The 23,970-nt window shown below is 34.5% G+C and overlaps 1 long non-coding RNA gene across 1 annotated transcript in view; it reads left to right on the forward strand.

Moving 5' to 3' along the window:
- Nucleotides 1-2,556: 2,556 nt before the first annotated feature.
- LOC140686400 (uncharacterized) overlaps nucleotides 2,557-23,970 on the forward strand; it is a 28,248-nt gene continuing 6,834 nt past the window's right edge. Inside the window, exon 1 of the long non-coding RNA XR_012060190.1 lies at nucleotides 2,557-2,594. This is a non-coding gene — a long non-coding RNA (uncharacterized lncRNA). The remainder of the gene's footprint in view (nucleotides 2,595-23,970) is intronic.

A 23,970-nucleotide genomic window follows, 5' to 3' on the forward strand; every position in this document is an offset into this window, starting at 1 on the left:
TGTAACTTAAGGCCACACAAGGTACAGGTATATACTTCTTAACTTCGCTAAAATGAAAAAATAAAAAAAAAAAAACCACTTATAATACCAAGTACTGGTGAGGATGTGGAGCAACTGGAACTCTCATATTTTGCTGGTAGGAATGTAAAATGATGCAAGTGCTTTGGAAACCAGTTTGGTAGCTTCTTGTAAAGTTAAACATACACTTGCCATATGAGCCAATAATCCTTCTCCTAGGTATTTGGCCTAGAGAAATAAAAACATAATCTTACAAAAATCTGTTTCTAAATGGATATCAGCTTTACCGTTAACCACCAAAAATGGAAACTAAGCCATTTGTATTTCAATTGTTGAATGGTTAAACAAAGTTTGAAATATCAATACAACAGAATTTTGCTTGGCAATAAAAGGAATAAAATATTGATTCACACAATAATATGGAAATATATTTTGCTAAGTAAAAGAAGTTAAACACCCAAAGATTACATATGTTTCTATTTATATAACATTCTAGAAAATCCAAAACTATAGAGATGAGAACATACCAGTGTTTTTCAGGAATTTGGGGTTGGGAAAGGGATTGGTTTTAAACGGACCACATAAGACAATTTTAGGGTAATGGAACTGCTGTATATCATAACTGTGCTGGATACATGACTACATACACTTATTAAGATCTATATAACTTTATACAATAATAGTGAATTTTACTGTATATAAATAGAAAAGTAATAATGAAAAGAATAAAAATATAATTCCACAAAATCTTGCAACTTCCACTTTACTGGTACCAGAAAATCTAATTAAGATTTTATAATCCAGATTCATAGATATTGGCATTCTACCAATAAAAATTTCAGCAACAAAATGGATTCTTGTGAATATCCACTCTCAAGATAGATTAACGATGTCATTAAACAACAGGACATAGGAAATAGATACAACTGGGCATATATTCTTCAACTACTGAAAATCAAAGATAAAGAAAAAAATCTCAAGAGAGCCAGATGGAAAAAGAAACACTGTTATCTCTACAGAAACAAATGGGCAAAACCAGTAAGGACATAACTGAACTCAACTGCACCATCGATTGGATATTATTAACATCTCCAAACTACTTCAACTAAAAATCGCAGAATACATACACATTTTTCTCAAGCTCACATAGAGCATTCACCCAAATTCCATATTCTGGGCCACAAAACACGTCTTCATAAATTTAAAAGAATAGAAACCATATAATGTATTACTCTCAGACCACAATAAAGTAAAACTAGAAATCAATAACAGAAAAATAACTAGAAAATTCCAAAATATGTGAGGATTGAACTTCTAAATAATACATGGGTCAAAGATGCATTCTAAAGAGAAATTTAAAAATATTTTGAAATAAGTGAAAATGAAAATAAAACTTTTCAAAATTTGAGATATGCTGTGAAAAGTAGTCCTTAGAGAGAAATTTATAATATTGCACTCATATATTTAAAAAGAAGAAAGGTCTAAACTCAGTGATCTAAATTTTCACATTAGGAAACTAGAAAAAGAAAACATTAAATCCAAAGTAAGCAGAAAAGAAATTTGATGAGGGAATTAAACTTTTATTTGTGGACCAACCACAAAATTACAAGTTTGCAATGTTGTATTCTTGGTAATAATAGCCATACTCTTATTTGCTTTCATATACTATTTCAGCTGCATACTTATACTAATATATTTCATTGAGCATTGTGGCTAATTATGTTTTTGGAATACATCAAACTTTAATATTAGAGTCATACTCTGGTGACTATCTAAATACTAACCTAAAGAATAAATAACAAGATCTAAAACAATACGCAAGCTTTGTTAATGAAATGTTCTCTGGCACACGTTTGTCTTTCTCTTACTAAAAAGAAAGTATATGCATTTTAAATCTATTTCTTGAAAACCAATCTGTATTCATTTCATGCATAATATAACAAGGTAAGTTCTGATATTTTAAAAATCTTACAGTAGGTGCTAAAAAGGTTTTCAGGAAATAATGTTAACCAGAAAACACAGTCATCACTTACTATCAGAAATTGTGCATGTTCCACATGTTCCCCAAGCAGGAGATATATACAAATGAACTGACAATCATATATTTTGCAATTTCTAGATTTGCTATTCTCATTCATATAGACTAACATTTATAGGTTATTTCACTCTCCAGAAATACTAAAATAGAAAATATGAAAAAAGAATTTTTCTAAACTTACAGTCCTTCTGTACTACTCATTTGATTTAATGGAAAGAAAGGAGAGAGAGAGGGAATGATAAAGAGGAAAGAATGATAGAGAGGATTTGGGGAGGGAAGAAGGAAAAAGAAACAAACTATAACATTCAACTCTAAGTTAAGTTTTGATTTAACCTACTAACATCTTGATTGAAACTAAAATACTATCACAAATATGAATGTCTTTTGTTCCCAACAATTTACAGCACTTTATGGCCTATTTCATTGCATCATAAATGTCATAATGACCAAATGTTCCATGAAATGTCATAAAATGACATGAATTACAGCTATCATCTAGGTCTACGTCTGGAAAACCGAGTTTCTGGCTCATGTTCAGGTAACACTGTGCTTTTTGTGTTTGAAATCTCTGTGTACTGTGACACTGAGTTAATTAATTTAATTTTATCGTCCAAATGTACTATAGTTCTCTCTCAAAAACTAATTCATTAGTCTGGAGAGGACATACATAACTGAATTAAGTATCTTCCAATTATAATACTGTTATTTCTTTAAATATCAGCTATTTAAAGATTTTTAAAATCTCATTTTAACAAAGCTCTCTAGCATGATATTGCTTTACAACTAATGCTTCATTTTCAATATTAGGACATTTGCTACTCTGGGACTTATTAACGAGTATGAGATTTTACCATACTGTTCAAATCAGTAATGAATGCCATGTTCTTTGGCTACCCCTTTTTCCCATTATCCTGTGCCTGCCAGAATGTAATTTGATAGTTTCCTAAATGTGAGTAAGGAAAAAGGGAAAAGATCCTAATGATGCTATTCACACAATGGTGCTGCATATATTTGCATTACTAAACCTACTTTTCACAAGTTGGTTTTACTAGTTAGCTTTAATCCAGCTGGAAATTTAGCTTGCTAACTAAAAAGCAGTTTTTAAAAAGTTAATTTTCAATTTATGTCAACATTTTCTTTCTCTTTTTTCTTAATCCAAACAGAGAAATGATGCAACTCTTAGGCTCGATTTTAATGTACCTATTTATTCAACAAGTACTTTTTGAGCCCTTTCTGAATCTGGGTACTCTGGTTTCGGGGAAGAAATAAACATGGCAAGTTCTGTTTCTGCCTTCATGACACTTATCCAGGAGCTCAGAAAACAAATATGTAATTGTAAATCCAGTTTTAAGTGTCTGACTTTGGAAAGCTAAGGCATTTTCTACAGAATGCCATTACTACAGATCCACAGAGGAATATAAATTGAAACACTTGAACCAGCATTTTCAATTCTGCAAGCTATTCCTATTCCTTTTACTTTTTAGTGAATTTTCTCTACACTTTATCACTGAATAAATTATAGGCAAACTAATTCAATCCCTCCTTGTTTGTAAGAGTACATCTTTGTGGACAACCAGTATAATTGTAATAGTGGACACTTTGCTACTCTTGATTTTCAAGGCTCCCTCAGTATGTTCCTGCTGGTAGGATAGAGTAATGAATAACTGGATATCCTGAGTAGTAATGTATATCCTGGGCCTCTGATCTACGTAAATGTCTTCTACCTACTCTTACCTTCCTCAACAAAACATTTGTCTCTTAGTTCTTTCAACACCCAATTAGTTTTTCACCACTTGGTTTATTGCCAATCCCTACCCTGACATGTAACACATACTCATTGAATAAATTAACTGACACAACCCTGGAAATAAGCTACAGAGAATTTAAAAAAAATTTACGAAAACATGGCTCATACCATTTGGCACGATAATTTTACCTAAAAGGATTGTGTCTTCCTGAAACAATTATTTACTTCTATACAGAAAGAAGCTAAAATGGTATTTAAAACTTTTTGTTAAAGTTAGACAAAAGAGCCATAAAATAATGGGATTTGTCATATTGGAGGCTTATGTGATTAGACAATGAATTTTAAGACAAATATGGGTGCTTAGCTTATTATAATGTCCCAAGAGAAAAATCTTAAAGCCCAACTCAGCAACAATAGTCAGAGTTTATATAGGGCAATTTATATATTCCAAGGGAGGAAATTACTACAATGCTTGGGGCACTTTATAATGTGAAAAAATACAACGAGAAAGACTGTCAGCCTAATATTTCAATATTACTAAGTATATATGTGAATAATTCCCTTGGCTTCAATCTTTCTACAATGGCTTTTAAACAACAAAGAAAAGATTGGGAGAAAAATGTCTGTTTAAGGTTTTGTAAAGTTCTGAAACTTCCATCTGCGTCCATTTGTCTAAAATCTGCCTGGTATTCCAATGTAATTTATACTTTTTTCTCAAGGATTTTTTTTTTCAGTTAAGCATAGCATGAAAAATTCCTACATTTAGCAGAACTATGCAAACCTAAACTTTGAACTATGAGTTTTCTAACCAGTAATTCCAATTGCAAGAACTTCTGACTTAGGGGGAAAAAAATCTGTAGGAACATTTAAATTCTTGAAGAAAAAGTGTTGGATAATGACAAATGAGATATTTGGCCTTGCATGACCAAGCCTATGAAGAACATTTACATTATAGGGAGAGTAATATATTACCTCAAGTTTGCACAGTCAATTATGTTTCCTATATGGTTTGTTAGGTTCTAGTAAATGCTTTAAACTTTCCATTTAATTTGTCTCTTAATGTCATTGTTTTACATTGGTATATTTTTGATAATCTTTAAAAAGAAAGTTTAAATATATTTATAGAATGTTTTACTTTGTAAGTGACATTATGCCAGGCATATTAAAGGATATAAAGATAAAGGAGACAGTCTATTCTATGAAAGAGCTTAAGCAGTCTATAAGGAGGAAAAGCTCAGAACATTTAGAAGAGAGAATAAAAATGCATAGTAGAATATAGTAAGGAGATGTTTTGAATATTAAGTACTTTTCTCATGTTTTTATTTTTAAGAGCATGCTAAAAATCTCAGTTGTCAATAATAGAAGAAAAAAAAAACATTGATGGTTCATTTCCAAAACATGAGTAACAAATACATGTACATTCATTACAGTCCCATTATTTTTCAGTTCCTTTGTTTTTGAAAAAGCAGAACACAGGTATAAATTTCCAGGTTTTTGAAAACATTTTACACCTTTTCAAATGTGCAACATTTTGTTGTCTTCTCTATCTTAATGTTTCCTCTTAAACTCTATCATTTCTTAAAAGACAAAATTAACATTTTACTGTTTACTGTATGGCTGTAAGTTCAAGACCTGAATATTCTGTGACATTCAGGACTTGTGAGAATGAATGAAAGTCAAGTGTGGTTCAGGAAGCCATAGAAATCGATCTTTGAACAAAACACTACTGTTTATATGGTACATTATAACCTCCTTCTGTTAAGTCTTTGGCATGAAACACTATAAAGTTCCACTAGTCTTCATTGCTTTCAGCAGGCTAGTGACTTTGCTGCCTTTCTATGATGACTGAACTTGAGTTAACATGAGTTGACTGCCAGTAGGGTATGGTGGGCTAACTTGTTGTTTGAATAGACAAGGCTTCTCTTCTCTCTAAATCACACAGAATTATTTTGCAGAATAGGAACGGTAAACATGACAATAGCTGAAACAGAAACAAAAAAATTCCATAGGAGTTGAAGAAATTGCATTCAGCTAACAATACTGTTATAAGGGAAATCTTTCCTATATGTTGTTTTTTTTAAAGTGGAGGGATCGTTTATTATTTAGGATAAAATTTACATAGAATTTAGAGAATAGTTTAAAGAAAGCTTTCCCTTTTGTTATTTGTGCTTGATCCAAAGAATTCTCCAACTGCATCACTTTGTTAATTCATTGAACATAAATTCACAGAATATCTGTTTTGTGGCAAAGTCTATGTTAAGTATTAAATGTACAGGGGTTCAGAACCTGTTATCTAAGCTGAAGGAACTTACAGGTAAGATTGGGAGAAATACAAGTTAAAAAACAATTAAATGCAACATAAAAACATAAATTTCACCAACTCTTCAAGGAAGCTATGATTCTTATTTAAAAATTCCAGATCTTTCAACTAATTTTATAAGTTGAGCAAAAACCATGATACCAAAGCAACAAAACTAATGCAGAAAAAAGCAGAACATTTTCACATATGAGCAAAGATGCAAGATTCAAAATAACGTAATAGCAAATACAACCTAACACTGTGTCAAAGGAAAAACACCTCATAAAGCAGTCTTTAAAGATTAGTTGATGTCAGGAAATCTATTAATGTAATTTACTACATTAACAAGATTAAAAAGGAAATAAAATTATATCATCATATTGACAGATACCCAATATCATGTTTTGCATTTTAATACCCATTACTGAAAAAAAGTTTGCTTTTTTTCTGAGCACCTTTCAGAAAACTACTGCAAAATCTTATCTTCTGGTAATACATTAAGAGCTTTCTTATTGCAGTCAGGAAAAATACATTCATGCCTATTCTTTCATGTCTTCTTCAGTATTGTACTAAATACTTGCCTAAAAGTTAAATGAACATGGTTGATAAATTAACACCTCACAATGTTGGTGTTATTTAAATCTTTTTCCTTAATAATTGACTATGTGTCCTTAATCCTTGGATCCATCTTAAACTCCTTTATGGTTATTTATAATTAGATTAGATTATTTACCCATAACTACCCCCAAATTCTCAAGTAAAAAAGTTTGCCATACAAAAGACTAAGTAATTAATTGCTAATTAATTAATGGCTTGATATTTGGAATGTATCTTCCTATAGAAAACTGTTTCTAGACGAGCATACAAAACCTATTAATACTTGGGAATAAACTTAATATGGAAAAAACTAATCTGCATTCTATGTAAGTGGAATACAGAAGTAATATTAAAATAGTAAAATAAAATCCTTTATGGTACAAATAATAAATATAAAATATGTATTGAAAAATTTCAATTTGCCTTGGATTCCTGTCTTGGAAGCAAGTAAGGTGAGATTCTAGACCCTTCGTAGACACTAAAAATCAATTGAACTTGTTTTGTGTTTTTTTGTTTTGTTTTCTGTTTTTTTCCATGTATAATTTTACTTCAAAGTATTTTTTTAATTATTGAAAAATATTTTAATTATTTTAAAAGAAATTTGTTACTTGTGATTCTAGTCTTCTATCAACTTACAACTGATTTAAATATGCAAATGACTGAATGTAAATAACTGAGCAAAAGTTAGAGGACAGAAAACAAAGAAAGTATACCAGAATGAGATCATTTTATTTTAAAGTGGACGACTTTGACAGAGTATATTTGTACTATCTCTGAGAGAGAGAGGAAGGAACAATAAGCTGGTTCTCTTGCCAACTCTAGGCTGCATCAATACAGGTCATCTTGGTTATTATCCAAAGCAAGTGTGAATAATCTTGGGATGAATGTGTAGATGTACAATAGTCAAAACAACAGAACATTAACCATATGCATACTCACAGTAAAATTTTGATCTACATAACTGAATGGACTATTGTCATCTCCAACAACGTTGCTAGAGCTAAAATATATGAATTAGCATGCTGTGGTTAAAGTTTAGTGGTATGTTAACCAGCCTTAGGCTAACTTGCCAGAAAATAGTAAAACTCAATAGTAATTTGTTATTTTTGTTTGAAAGCTAATTTAAATATAATTTTCTTCTTTCCTTTTATTTAAATTGTACAAGGCTACCCTTATCAAAGAAACAAAAACAAAAACCAAACTTCTCTAATTTGTTCAACATACCATTTTTGAGTACCTGTTGCTAGATTCAAAAAAACACATATAGTTTTAGTTGTCTGAGAATGACATTAAACAAACAAGGATAAATCCACAGTTGAAATCTGTGAAAAATGCAATGAAGGAAAAGAACAGGATGCAATGACATACAGTAACAGGAAGAACTTTAGGGGATGTAGTTATAGAAGTTTTTGCTTAAAATGGCATTTAAGCTGCAGTCTGAAGAGTGACTAGGAGTTATTCATTTGGAGAAAAAGAGGTTGTGACTTTTAGGTAGAATGAATAATTCATTAAAAATAGTAACAATCAACTTAGATGAAGGAAGAGCCTGTGAAAAAATTCCAGGTGGCTGGAGGGTATTTGAGCAACGAGAGTAGTGATATTGAGACAGGATGGAATCTGGGACCTGGGGCTCCTTATTGTAGTGCTTGCACCTAGACAAGTGTCTTCCTCTTTGAGCAACAGAATACAAAGAAACTATAAGAGACTAAAAATAACTGCATGCATGAGCAGCTGGGGACAAATTATGAAAAACAAGACACAAAAAGGCCAAAACCCAATTGCCACTTCTGAGGTGCCTGGAGCAAAAGCAGGGTACCATGCTTGACCCCTGCACTCAGCACCACCAAGGCGGTGGGCCCACCACCTAAGCCACCCCTCCAGCCTGATATGCCAATCCACCCTCACCCTCATCCCATTTAAAGAACCAGATCATCCTCCCCTCGGATAGAGAGCAAAAGGTACCCCTTACTTGTTCTTGCTCCCTCATGTTGAAGCACAAATCCCAACAAACACTTGCCTGGATTCTTCCTCTGGCCTCTTATCAATTTCTATTGATTAAAGAGTCCAAGAACACAGGTTGGTAACAATCTGAATTAAGGTTGGAGTTAAATCATGAAGTTTTTACATTATTCTGAATATACTGAGGAGGTTAAGGCTGTGATAAAATTACAGCCATGGCAGACATTTATTTTTTCTTTTGGAGGATCCAACAACTAGATCATAAGTTGGGTACAGGGTCATCAATTTTACCTGAGGCTGGTAAGTCCAGAAAATGGGGAAGGAAAAGCACAGGAGCTTAAAATGTAAGGTAACCCACATGCCAGGAAATGGCAACTACAGAATCTGTTATTGTAAATAACAGAAACACACCAAAGGGAATTTATGGGTATATGCAACAGTAAAGGTAGAGGCCTATCTAGCTTCAGACACACTGAATCCACCTGCTCAAATAATGACTGCAGAAAAGCTATGGTTCATCATCTCCTGTCTCTGTTTTTATGTGTGTGATTTTATTTTTCATATGAAGTGACACAGATTGCCAACAGCATCTCCAAGATCATATTCTACCAGCCAAGTGACCCCAATGAGATAGTGCTTCTTTCTCAGTAATTTCCATAATAAAGCCTCCTTTAAATCCAGGTCATCTACCCATCCTTGAACCAATCACCATGATCTGGAAAATGGAATACCCTCTTTGTCCTGGCTCACATGCCCAGACCTCAATAGGCATGGGGTTAGGCTTTTCTGAATCACACTGGCTCAACATGACTGAGGTTACAGAAGTAGTTCACTGAGGGAAAATCAGGATGATGTTATTGGAAGAAGTAAAAATGTATGCTAGGTGAGAGACAGGCAAGTGAGGGATTATGATGACAATCAGAATACTGAGAATCAGACAGGGACCAAAAGAAATTAACAGCTGGAAGATAGATTCCAAAGAGATTTGTAAAAACAAGTCCAAAGTTACGATAAAAGGTCGTATCTGGAATCTCCACCCAAGATCTACTGAATCTGAACCAGATGCTCCAGGGTTGCATCCTATTGATGTGCATTTTAAAAATAAGAATACCAGGATTCTTCAGTACTCTAAAGTATGAGAACCACTGATTTAAAATTATAACCATGGGAAAGCCTGAGTCTCTCAATAATTCAATGTGTAGAGTTTCTCTGAGTTGCGAATTTATATGCTTTTTATGCCATTTATTATCTGAAGAAAGGAAATAACCTGAACACAAAATGGAACCTACCACATAATACTGATTTTTTTTAAAATGTTGGTACTTCTATTAGTGCATTTGTTTGTAGAGAAAAATCAGCTAAAATCGATTTACTATCAGTAAGACCTCTTGGTGATTCTGCTTCAACTTCCAAACTCTCAGATTTTCTTCACACAGAAACTTACAGCAAAGGAATTGAGTTCTTGAAAACGGGGGTGAAAACTTGAAAATGAATACCCATGAGTGTCTTTGAACATGAATAAATTGCAAGGTTTTGCTATGACTCTGAATTTCTTACTCTGCTTAGACTAGAGTTAAGTGTTTAGCATTTCCTCAGTGTCAAGTGTGTTGCAAATCCTGGATTAAGTTTTATTGCAGAAACAGTTCATCTTTGGTTATCGTGAAGTCTTTTGAGATTCAGCCACCAGGTGTCAGTAAGACTTGCAAAAACAATAGGGTTTTGCAGTCCAGTGATTTTGTTCATTCAGTCTCTAGGAGTAAATTAATAGTATTTGGTTATATCTTTTTTTGTTCCAGGAAAAGAGATGCAGTCCATTGACAGACCCATTGAACACTGACAGAATTTAATTTTTTTCCCCCTCCATGGCAAGGGCTTGCTTCACCACACTTTCTGATATGGGCTGGTTTTTAATTTCCAAGAACTGAGTACCCCAAGATTCATAGTGAATGAGGTAGTTTATTCCACCCAGAAAGAAAAGGATACATCTGAAGCAAGTGATAAGGAGGTAGGGTATCTTGCCAATTATATACAATCTACTATGAAATGTCAGTTAATAAAAAATTAGTAGAAAAGTTGAGTACTCTCAGACTATTTATAACATCGCCAAAAACAATATGCTGGGACAATTTTGAAATTTTAAAAAATGAGGTCGTTTTTTAACTAATCATCCAAAGTTTTGTGTTAGTATTCTCACTTATCATTATTAGCGTTGTTATTATTATTGTTGTCTTCATCGTTTTTTACTCTGCTATTGTTGCTTACAAGGGAAACATAAATCCATTTGGCCCTTATACTAAGTCACCTAAATACCTCAGTGTATTTTTCCTATTTCACATAAACCTTGAATTAAAATCTGAAATTATATTTGTCACAGTATAACAATGATAACATTATCAAAAGGTATTCTATTTCCTATAGTTCTTGGTAGAAAAGAGATTTTGAAAAATGTACTCTCACCTTTCTGAGGATTGCTCTAATAGTTACAGTGGTCTGGTAAATTCTTTGGTTTAATTCCTATTTCACTCTAAGTTTCCTCAGAAGTAGATATTTCAAGCACTTGGTGTAGCCAGCTTATCTAGTTAAAGTTTGACCAAGGTCACAAAGTCTGTTGACTCATATGGCAATTCCTGTGTAGAACACAAAATTCTACATCATCTTTGAATGAAATCCAATAGAGCAAGATCCCAGCTGTCCTAGTATCTGTTGAAAACATAAGACTGACCTAGTTTAAAATGGTTTCCAGCATTGTTTTGGAGAGCATTTTGTTTTTCAAGACTGCAAGAAGAATAAAGATTTCTTTTAGAAAATTTGAAGAACAAAACACCAAGATGAAAAAGAGACAGCAGCCATTGAAATTTTGACCTGCAATTCTCAAGATTTTCTTTTATTTGCCTCAATGTTTATAATATTTATAAAGAAGCAGCAATAGGAACTGCTAATTTTGTACGGAAATTCCTATTTATGAACAATCCAAAAGACTGTATAGAGCTTTTCTTCTCAGAATAATAAGCGGTAAGCTACAATGGCCAGATTGTATTGTTCCTATGCCTCAGCAAGGCGAAGTCCCTGACAGCTATTGCCAGACATATAGCACTAACATACACCTTTTTTCCTTCTTCAGATAAAACAAGTTTCTAGAAACTGAAATAGGAAAGATTTATTGTATAAAGAGAGGTGTTGGGTAGGGAGAAAGGTTAAAACAGCTTTGAATGCTCTATAAACTAGGTCTAGCGTTATAAGGGGGTGACACTTCCCCGTGGCCACAACAAAGTCTGGATCTGTTGGGGGGTGAGTGATGGCAATACTGGTGAGTGAACAGAAATGTATTGCGGTTGTTCTTTGTGTGCACTTGCTTTTTGCTCAAGGCTTCTTTAGAACTTTGATTAGTGAACATTCTATTGATATTTGTCAGGTTTTGCCAGATTAAAAAGAATAGTTCCAGTGCTATTATTTTGTGTTGTGTTTCGGTGGGAGTGTGCGGAGAGGTCAGTCAGGCATCCCTAACTTTCTGTCATTTAACTCAAAGGCCCTCATCACCATCACTATGATGTCTTCATTCTGAGTCATTAGTGAGTACTTTTCCACTTAGGGCTTTTCAGTGCAACCCACTCAAATGTATTTCTAGTGCCTATCATAGTGCCCAGGACAGAGCAGATACTGAAAAAATATGAAAAGAGTCAATAAACTAATTTTTTAGGAGCTAGCAAACTGTTGCTAGGTATTAATGATACAAAATAGATAATATTTATCATTTGTCATGTTTCAGCAATTCAGTTGGGACATCTGGTAGAAATAATTCAAGGCAGACACTGTTAATACATAGGACTGGCAGAGTGCACATGCACATCTGAATGATAAATATTGAACAGAACTGTAACAAGAAAATGTTGAACATTTAGCTTATATACAACATAAATACAGTTTCCTTTTGGGCTATGAATAATAAAAGAACGAGTTTGGTATGAGTGGATGAGTAGAACCCCAGGTAACAAAAAGTGATATTGTCAAGAAGGAAACCATACTTTGATAGTATATAAGAGAGAAATTGGATCACAGATTGAACTTTGGTTATACTCAAACTGTGAAGTTGGAACATGACCTGGGAATATCACTAGATTTATCACTTTTGATGGTTTTCAGATTGCTTAGGAGGCCAGGATGCCCTTTTAAACCCTCCATCTGACTGACTGTCTGCATCCTTTCCTACAGGGCACAGGCTCTGCTACAGTGATCCCTGCATTTATCATGTTCAGATGTGTCTATTTCAATGCGTTTTTCTGAAACAAGAGGAGAAAACCATGTGGAGATTGCAGCTGGTACCAAATGCAGTGCCTCATCTCATGATATAAAACAATCTTCAGGAGAACATTACTCAGTCTCCCATGTACCCCAAGAGAAAATATCCCTCAGGGAAGATAATCTAGCTCACTGCATGGATATCTAGTTGAAAATTTTTTCCAAAGGGATATGTAAAATGCCCCACAAACATCCTTAAATATTATACATAGCACACAGGTCACTTTCAAGAGAACTATAACTTTTCTGAACATTTTGTTATTAAAAATGCCTATATTTGAAATATTATTTAAGAAAGAATCAGTTTTTATATTAATATTTTCCTTGACTATAGACATATGTCCTTTCTATCATAATGCATTTTGGTTCTAATATGCATTTGTGACTTTGGCATCACAGAATATAATTGTAACTTGCTCTTTTTTCATTTACTCAATAAATAATTATCAAGTACATCCACCTTTAAATAAGCCTACTATAATCCATAAAAGATACAAAACTGTTTAACACACAAAAACAAATAGACCCTCCAGGGGCTTGTAGGGCAGAACAGAAGACAAGAAAAATCACACAGATCTTTTTATAACATAAGATATAAAGCAGTAAGTTCCTTGTGAAAAGTGTTAATCAGTCATTCTTAGTTCAACGAGAGAGGGTGGTGAAACTTTCTAAAGATTTTTCTTGTAAAATCTCACACATTGAATTCCTTAAAATATGATGAATTTGAAATCAACTCAAGAATTAACTGAAGTTGAGTACCAGTAAACATAACAGTCCCTTACAGGCAGTGAGGCATATACATTTATATTTAATTGGCAAAAGTTACTTGATTGAAAATCTGTCAGTCACAGTGAATGAATGGCAAACTCAATCACCCGAGTGAATGATGTAGCATTTGATGAAGGGTATTGTTATTAAAATACCTGGAAAAATAATTAACTATAAATAAATCAGTTAGTTGGCTGGGAACAGACTCTCCAAATTTATGTAGCAGGTACAAATACCTGTTTTATAAACTTGCTTATTTTCTATAACTCAATTAAATTTCTTTCAATATGGTAGAAACATAATTTAATTTATGATATATCCAACCCTTCTTATTTTCCTAAAATAATGTTAAAATTTGAGAAATCCTACATAGGACAAGGCATTGGAGGAACTCATTAGGTCCTCAATGTCCTCCTCCTATGTGGGTGAGATCCAGTGCTTTATCTGGACCCATTTACCAATCCATGTACATTGCCATTTAGGCATCTAATATCCCTGTTTCTTCTTCCTCTATTTCCTGTACTTCCATGCCATATTCATAGGCACCAGAATCATGTTGCTACATATTGCTATAATCATGCAAATTTAAGGCACATATTTCCCTGGAAGGTGGTCTAAGGGCTTGCCTCCCCCACCTCCAACCCCCAACTTCCATGATGCTGTCTGGGAAGTAAGGCTCAGAATCTCTTTGTCTAGGAGGGAACTACCCATTTCAGTATCCTGTCCTCATCATGTCTCCTCTCTCACTAGCTTCTTTCACAAAGGAAAATTTTCTATTTGTGTGAGTGTGGAGATCCCTCTCTTCAATCTACTCCCCTTAAATATTTATTGTATACATAGTATCTCTCCATTTATTGAGAGAACTAGTCTCTTGGAAGACAATAGGCAGGACAAGTCTCTTTTCTGTCTTCTCTCATTTTCCCATGAAATACTGAGAAGCAAAAGGCCTAGCAACTTGATATGTGAAATAAAGCAAAGTAAAAGGGGGAATATCTAAGAAAAAAAAATCACAGTGAATAATATGTCAAATATGGTTATTCTTACATTTATGTATATTATGATCACCTCATGACTTTTTGAATAAATAAAAATCAAATATATAATAAAACCATGAAAATGGAATAACATATCAGAACATATATTCATTATTTTAACATTAATCCTCAAATGAAGATTTAAGGCACCGTTTCTAGTGGCTCAGGATGCAAAAACTCTCTTTTTATTTTTAGATGCTTATGACCTATTGGGGAGGACAACACACAAGTAAGAGCACAAAGTATTACAGATTATGAAACTATGTAAAAAGTAGGCTGAAATCAAGGTGATGACCAGCGCAAAGGATTCATCTAAAACTCAAATAGGAAAGGATCCACTTTCAGGTTCAAAAGGTGGTTGGCAGGATTCAATTCTTTTTGATTGTCAGGCCGTGGCCTCAGGCCCTTGCTGATTTCTGGCCAGAGGCCATTCGCAGTTCCTTATTATGTGGGCCTTTTCAAAGACTGGCTTACTTCATCAAAACCAGCAAGGGAGAGAGTCAATAAAGTCCACTAGCAAGACAGAAACTACAGTCTTAATAGTGACTTTCCAGCCTTTTGCCTATTCTGCTGTTTAGCGACAAGTAGTGAGTCTCTTCTGTACTCAAGGGGAAGGGTGAGAATGCCAAGAGGTAGCAATATTATGCACATACAGCACGGTAGAAAAGCATGTGACTAAGAGCATTAAACTCTGGAGCCAGAAAACTTGGGTTCAAATCCCAGCTCTGCCCCTTATTAGCTGTGTACCTGACATTAGGTTAGCTTTGTAAGGAAACTGTATCCAATTTCCCTATCTATAAAATAGAAAAAATAATCACACTCACCCTGTAGGATTATTGCGAGGACTGAATGAGTTCAGCTGTTTCAGCAGTAGGGAAGTCTCGCTAAACGTCTGTTACTGTATTTTGCAAATAACACGGCAAAAACAAATGTATTTATCACCCAGCTAGACATTGGGTCATCCACTCAAGGGCATGTTTGTGTTTGCAGAGACAAGAATATCAAGAATCACTGCTTCACAGAAAGAAGCAGACATACAGATCTGTCTGTCCCTGGCTCTCCTCATGGGGAACAGGGTGTGGAGAGAATTTCACCCATCCTGAGAATCCTTTCACCAAAATAAGGATGCATGATGGAGCTGAGCCACACATACTCTATTTCTTTTCTTAGGTAAAGGGAGAAGAGTCCTCATATTTTGTTTCCCTTCTGAAAAATGAAAATTTTCATGTTTCTGTGGAACTACGAGGAACAAGACTCTTGTGGTATCCTCAACTCCCACCTCCTCAATACTTACCATGACCTATAAGTTCCTGCACAAATCTGGCTCTGTCCACTCTCCAACACCATGTCAATACCTTTTTTACCTCACTCAGTGTCCCCAGCAACTGACCTCTTCTCTGTTTCCCGAAGAAACCAGCACCTTTTCTGTCTTAGGACCTCACATGTGCTCTTTCTTCTGACTGAATACTTTCCCCACGTCTCTTCACACTGTCATTGTTCAGTCTCAACTTCAATGTCTTTCTCAGGGAGGACTCTGCTGAGAGTAGTCTCAACCCTCCCACAAAGCTGTCTAGTACATAACTCTCTCTTCTCTAATTTCTTTACTTTCTTCCCTTATTAGAATGCAAGCTCCATGATTGCCAAATTCTTTTCTCTTTAGTTTTCTGCAGTATTAGCATCACCTAGTGTAGTCTCTGGTAATAAAAATTTGTTGAATAAATGAATGCGATAGATGCAAAGATATGATTGCTGAACTCAACTACATCTTTACAAAGGAGTAGAAAAGCTATTTTAGCCATTTTAAACTTCCAATATTTTAAAATGAAATACAGTGCAGAAAAAGGTCACATAAAAGGTATTTTTTTCTATAACAATGATCTAATGCGATATCTTATTCTTCATATGGAAAACATTTTAATAAGTGATAAGTTAATTGAATTAATTTTATTCAGAGGGTTAGAAATGAAGATTTATCAATTCATATATGTAGTTCATACCTTAGGCAGAATTTAACAATTAGCTATTAATCATGAGCTCATTGGTTTTGAAATAACTAGTTGATCTGATTATTCTCAGCTGGACTATCTGTTGAAGTACTACATTCTGCATGCTCAGCCCTGGACTGCCAATAAAAATCATGTTTCCAATATCATGGGAAAATTCTCACAATATACAGTACTGCTAAGCACAAAAAGTAGTACACAAGTCTATACACTCTGTGAACTCAATTTTTTTTAACATTTTTTATTGATTTATAATCATTTTACAATGTTGTGTCAAATTCCAGTGTAGAGCCCAATTTTTCAGTCATACATGAACATATATATATTCATTGTCACATTTCTTTCTCCGTGAGCTACCATAAGATCTTGTATATATTTCCCTGTGCTATACAGCATGATCTTGTTTATCTATTCTACAATTCTGAAATCCCAGTCTATCCTTTCCCACCCTCCACCTCCTTGGCAACCACAAGTTTGTATTCTATGTCTATGAGTCTATTTCTGTTTTGTATTTATGCTTTGTTTGTTTGTTTGTTTGTTTTATAGATTCCACATATGAGCGATCTCATATGGTATTTTTCTTTCTCTTTCTGGCTTACTTCACTTGGAATGACATTCTCCAGGAGCATCCATGTTGCTGCAAATAGCGTCATGTCAGTTTTTATGACTGAACAGTATTTCATTGTATAAATATACCACTTCTTCTTTATCCAGTCTTCTGTTGATGGACAGTTAGGTAGTTTCCATGTCTTGGCTATTGCAAATAGTGCTGCTATGAACATTGGGGTGCAGGTGTCATCCTGAAGTAGGATTCCTTCTGAATATATGCCCAGGAGCGGGATTCCTAGGTCATATGGTAGGTCTATTCCTAGTCTTTTGTGGAATCTCCATACTGTTTTCCACAGTGGCTGCACCAAACTGCATTCCCACCAGCAATGTAGGAGGGTTCCCCTTTCTCTACATCCTCTCCAGCATTTGTCATTTGTGGATTTTTGAATGATGGCCATTCTGACTGGTGTGAGGTGATACCTCATTGTAGTTTTGATTTGCATTTCTCTGATAATTCGTGATATTGAGCATTTTTTCATGTGCTTTTTGATCACTTGTATGTCTTCCTTGGAGAATTGCTTGTTTAGGTCTTCTGCCCATTTTTGGCTTGGGTTATTTGGTTGTTTCTTATTAAGTCATATGAGCTGCTTATATATTCTGGAGATCAAGCCTTTGTTAGTTTCATTTGCAAAATTTTTTTCCCATTCCGTAGGTTGACTTTTTGTTTTACTTATGGTTTCCTTTGCTGTGCAGAAGCTTGTAAATTTCACTAGGTCCCATTGGTTTATTCTTGCTTTTTTTCTATTCCTTGAGTAGACTGTTCTAGGAGAACATTTTTGAGATGTATGTCAGATAATGTTTTGCCTATATTTTCTTCTAGGAGGTTTATTGTATCTTGTCTTATGTTTAAGTCTTTGATCCATTTTGAGTTTATTTTTGTGTATGGTGTAAGGGAGTGTTCTAGCTTCATTGTTTTACATGCTGCTGTCCAGTTTTCCCAACACCATTTGCTGAAGAGACTGTCTTTATTCCATTGTATATTCTTGCCTCCTTTGTCAAAGATTAGTTGACCAAAACTTTGTGGGTTCATTTCTGGGCTCTCTATTCTGTTCCATTGGTCTATATGTCTGTTTTTGTACCAATACCACGCTATCTTGATAACTGTAGCTCTATAGTATTGTCTGAAGTCTGTGAGAGTTTTTCCTCCAGCCTCTTTCTTTCTCTTCAGTAATGCTTTGGCAATTCTAGGTCTTTGATGTTTCCATATAAACTTTATTATGATTTGTTCTAGTTCTGTGAAATATGTCCTGGGTAATTGGATAGGAATTGCATTAAATCTGTAGATTGCCTTGGGCAGTGTGACCATTTTAACAATATTGATTCTTCCAATCCAGGAGCATGGGATGTCTTTCCATTTTTTAAAGTCTTCTTTAATTTCCTTCATCAATGATTTATAGTTTTCTGTGTATAATTCTTTCACCTCCTTAGTTAGATTTGTTCCTATGTATTTTATTACTTTGGGTGCTATTTTAAAGGGGTTGTTTCTTTACTTTCTTTTTCTGTTGATTCATTGTTAGTGTAAAGAAAGGCAACTGATTTTTGAACGTTAATCTTCTTACCTGCTACCTCGCTGAATTCTTCGTTCAGCTCTAGTGGTTTTTGTGTGGACCTTTTAGGGCTTTCTATATATAGTAACATGTCGTTGGCATATAGTGACACTTTTACCTTTTCTTTTCCAATTTGGATCCCTTTTATTTCTCTCTTCCCTGATTGCTGTGGCTAGGACTTCCAGGACTATGTTGAATAGGAGTGGTGATAGTAGGCATCCTTGTCTTGTCCCAGATTTTAGTGGGAAGCTTTTGAGTTTTTCACCATTGAGTACTATGCTGGCTGTAGGTTTGTCATATATGCTTTTATTATGTTGAGATATGTTCCCTCCATATGCACTTTGGTGAGAGTTTTTATCATAAATGGGTGTTGAATCTTATCAAATGATTGTTCTGCCTATTGAGATGATCATATGGTTTTTGTCTTTTCTCTTGTTGATGTGATGTATTACACTGACTGTAATACATCACATCCTTGTGTCCCTGGGATAAACCCTACTTGGTCATGATGTATAATCTTTTTTATGTGGTTTTGGACTCTATTTGCTAATATTTTGATGAGGATTTTGGCATCTATGTTCATCAGTGATATTGGCCTATAATTCTCTTTTTTTCTAGTGTCTTTGCCTGGTTTTGGTATCAGGGTGATGGTGGCTTCATAGAATGAGTTTGGGAGTATTCCCTCCTTTTCAATCGTCTGGAAGAGTTTGAGAAGGACTGGTATGAGTTCTTTGTATGTTTGGTAGAATTCCCTGGTGAAGCTGTCCAGTCCTGGACTTTTATTTGTAGGGAGGTTTTTAATTGCTATTTCTATTTCCTTTCTAGTGATTGGATTGTTCAAGTGGTCAGTTTCTTCTTGATTCAGTCTTGGTGGACTGTATGTTTCCAGAAACTTGTCCATCTCCTCTAGGTTATCCAGTTTGGTTCCATATAGTTTTTCATAATATTCTCATATGATATTCTGTATTTCTATTTTATTTGTTGTAATTTCTCCATTTTCCTTTCTTATTTTGCTAATTTATGACCTCTCTTTTTTCTTCTTTGTGAGTTTGGCCAGAAGTTTGTTGATTTTATTTACTTTCTCAAAAAACCAGCTTTTGGTTTGATTGATTTTTTCTATGTTTTTTTAAATCTCTATTTTATTTATTTCCTCCCTGATCTGTATAATTTCCTTCCTTCTGCTGCCTTTTGGGGTTTTTTTGTTCTTTTTGCTGGTGGGTTAAATTGTTTATTTGAGATTGTTCTTCTTTTTTGATGAAGGCCTGTATCGCTATAAACTGCCCTCTTAGCACTGCCTTTGCTGTGTCCCATAAATTTTGTGTGGTTTTTGTGCTTTCATTTTTATTTGTCTCAAGGTATTTTTTAATTTCAGCTTTGATTTCCTCACTGACCTAATGGTTTTTTTTAATAGTATATTGTTTAATCCCCATGCTTTCCTTTTTTTCCTCTGTTTCTCTGTTGCTGATTTCTAGTTTCATGGCATTGTGGTCAGTAAAGATGCTTGAGATAATTTCTATCTTCTTAAAATTGTTGAGGTTTCTTTTGGGCCCAAGTACATGATCAATCCCAGAAAATGTTCCATGTGCACTTGAAAAGAATGTATATCCTATTTTGGGGGGGGGGTGTAATGCTCTGAAAATATCCACCAAATCTAATTTTTCTATTGTATTATTTAATTTCTCTGTTGCCCTATTTATTTTCTGTCTGGAAGATCTGTCTAGTGATGTTAATGAGGTGTTAAAATCTCCAACTACGATTGTATTCCCATCTGAACTCAATTTTTATAGAAAGAAAGATTCCTTAGAAGCATAACCAATTATTGCAGTGAGTATTTCTATGGGGTGTTTGGATTATGGGTAATTTTAATTTCATATATTCTGCTTTTATGCTTCTTCACAGTCCTTCTACTTCAAATTATTTTTAATAAGGAAATTTTCTAATGCAACTGCAAAAAGTTTCTCTGTGTGTAGACATCTTAATAGCTCAAAATCAACGAATAGTAGAAACCAATGTGGATTTAAGCATCACAGTCTTTTCAAAATGAAAAACGGGTATCAATCAGTTGCATTCATTAAACTGCCAGGACAGGAAAAAATGGACTAACAATTGTTAAATAAAGTTTGAACAATAATTTCAAGAAGCGTTTCAAGCAGTGGGTGGTGCCTGTGTAAAAAACACCCTGCCAAGAGGAGCAGAGCAATCCCCTGATGCCACTTCAGAACAGAAAGACCACTTAACAGGAGAGACCCCTGATGACTACTATTATATTAATGGCGAAACCCACCACTGAAGTCAGGTGGAAAGTTGGCCAGGACTCTGCTAAGTCTCAGGTTCTTGATGTAGCTGCCTTTAGACAATGACACATCTTCTGGAGTGTGTGCAGGCCAAGTTCACAGAATTTGGTGGGTAACTTTTTTTGTTTTTTGATTTGTCGATTCCAGAGACTTAGTCCCACACATCAATTCAAAATTATTTCTGAGCCTTCATATTTGTTAATTAATTTTCTAACATGTAGCACAAAGGAAGGAAAAAAACATTCTTTTTTTTATAGCTCATTCATTTTTACATTTTTTTCTCTGCCCTATCCCTGCTCTATTAACACAGACTCCTTCTATTTTATATAGCTGTAAAAACCAGCAGGCTTCTCTCTTAATCAGTGTTGGCTAGGTTCATTGCCTGAGGGTCTAGGTCGTTAGTAACAAAGGTCATTAGTTGATGTTTCCAACATCCCGAGACTGTCAAATGATCCTCTCATTTAATCTCCCCATGATTAGAAACAGGCCCAAACTTGCAGTATTTAGTAATTTTATTTTCTGTTGTGGGAAAGGTAAAAGGCTCCCTTTGGAAACAAAAGCTTCTTAAAACTAATAGCTGCTTCACAGTAGACTTGAAAGAATAACAGACTATACATAAAGACACTCAAAGCTGAAACAAGGGAGCAAATGCAAGGAATTGCTATCTGCTGCACTCCAGGTTTCTTCAAGGAGCTGAATTAAACCTAGCCATAGGCAGCCCCAACTTGCCCACCCTTGTTACCTTACATCTTAGCGCGTTGTCTGATTTCCAGCATTCTAATTGAAAAGACTCTTTGTAGTAAAAAGCTCTGTTTGAGTCACTTTGAAATCATGATCCTCAGGTTTTCTTTCTGGCCAATGTTTCTTAGAGATCACTAAGCTTATTAAACAGTCCTGTGTTTGGAAGCTTCTGATGTTGGAACAGGCATAATCCAGACACCTTGGTATAAAAAATAGCAGTCAATTCCCCATGGACTCTTTGGAAAGAGGACATGTGCTGCTCATCCTCCCCTGAACTGTATCTTTGGAACCTCAATGCCATGTACGCAGGAAGTACCTGGTAAACATCTGTGGTGTCAGATCGTAATTATATAATTATTAGGAGTCACAAAACCGACTGTTCTCCTGCGTTCTTCTGTTCTTCAGTGCTCTTTACCTTATTTCCCTCAAGAACCCAAGGGAAGAATGAAAACTTACAAAGCATTAGGAAATTTTTAAAAAGGAAAAGATAGTTCTATTTGAGTGGATTTTAAATAATCTTTATGGAGATGAAGCATTTATAAAGTCTGGACACCTAACAAAATCGTTCACAATTCATTTTTGAATGTTGAAAATGAGATTAAAGAATATAATTACAGGTTTGTTTCTCTATTCTTCCAATACTTTACTCAGCATTATGTTATACAATGAGTACTGTCATATAATAATTGTGATTTTTAATGAAAAGTCTTGTTTTTCACAGTTATTTTTCAGTGCAGAAAAACTGCCTGTTTTATTTTTTTAATGTTCTTTGAAGCAGCTAATACATGAGCCAGTTAAAAAGAAAATGGCAAACTTACAGGATTTAAAGCTCAACCTAATAAAAAAAATAATCCGTGTCATCATAGGTGACCACCTTTGATCAAATACTGATTATTTATCTCAGCTGAGTTAGCTGCTCCTGGAAATCTGCTTCTATTCTATATGGTCAGCATATCTTTGAGTATTCAGGGTCTCACTAACGCAAAACTGAGGCAGAGAATTCTCAAGTCACCTGCTTATTGATATATACCATCTTTTAATGAAGAGGATTTGTAGGAGAATAAGGAAAAAATAACATTTTGAGTTTCTGTGTGCCAGACAGTTACAAGATTTAGCTCCTCTAATCCCAACAACAATCTACCCTGCAGGGTACCCATCATCAATACCATTTTACAAACGAACACAGTGAGACTAGAGAAGCTGTGGCTTCCCCAGGGTCATAAGCCTGGATAGGGTGGGAGACAGATTTCAAACCCACAAATGACTGACTTTAAAAAACTCTTCTGGTTCCATGTTGGTGAACATATTTTTGAAAAGACAAATTTATTGCATTTATCCTTCCCTCCCTTTTGGGTATTTACATTGCCTGTTTACTTTTCCAACTGTATACTCTTTCTGAATTTTAAAATTAAGTACTTATTTATTTTCCTTCAATATAAGTTTTCCCTTTGTCCTACTTTATTTTTTTCCAGTTCACTTCCTTTCTCTTTTTCCTCCCTTTGCACTATTTCTGCCCTTCTCCTTCTCATCTTTTTCCTTTACCAAAGCAGTTCCAGGAAGAAGGAACTGAGTGAAGAGTGAAGAAAGTACTACCTGGGACACTTAGGAAGTAATGCCAGAGATCAACCACCCAGATGGTACTTGTGTCCAGACCAATGACCATTCATAGATGTGATCATTCATTCAACTCATATATTTCCTAAAATGTGTTCCTAGAATATGCCTTCTATTGTGCTGGTACAGGCCTAACACTAAGTAGCATAGTAATGGGCAAGATTTAAACATGAAGAAGGTAATGGCAAAAATGATCATACATATAATGTATAATGTATATCTCAAAGTTAAGATGTTAAAACCTAGGCTCCTGATCATTTCACAAAAATCTCTATTTACAATCTTCTCCATCTATGTTAAGGCAACTCCATCTTAGTTTTTTAGACCAGAAACACTGAAGTGATCCTTGATATGCAGAAAATCCTGTTAGTTCTTTAAAATTAGTTCAGAATCTGACTACTTCAAT

This window comes from Vicugna pacos, chromosome 2 (assembly GCF_048564905.1).
Source record: "Vicugna pacos chromosome 2, VicPac4, whole genome shotgun sequence".
NCBI lineage: Eukaryota > Metazoa > Chordata > Mammalia > Artiodactyla > Camelidae > Vicugna > Vicugna pacos.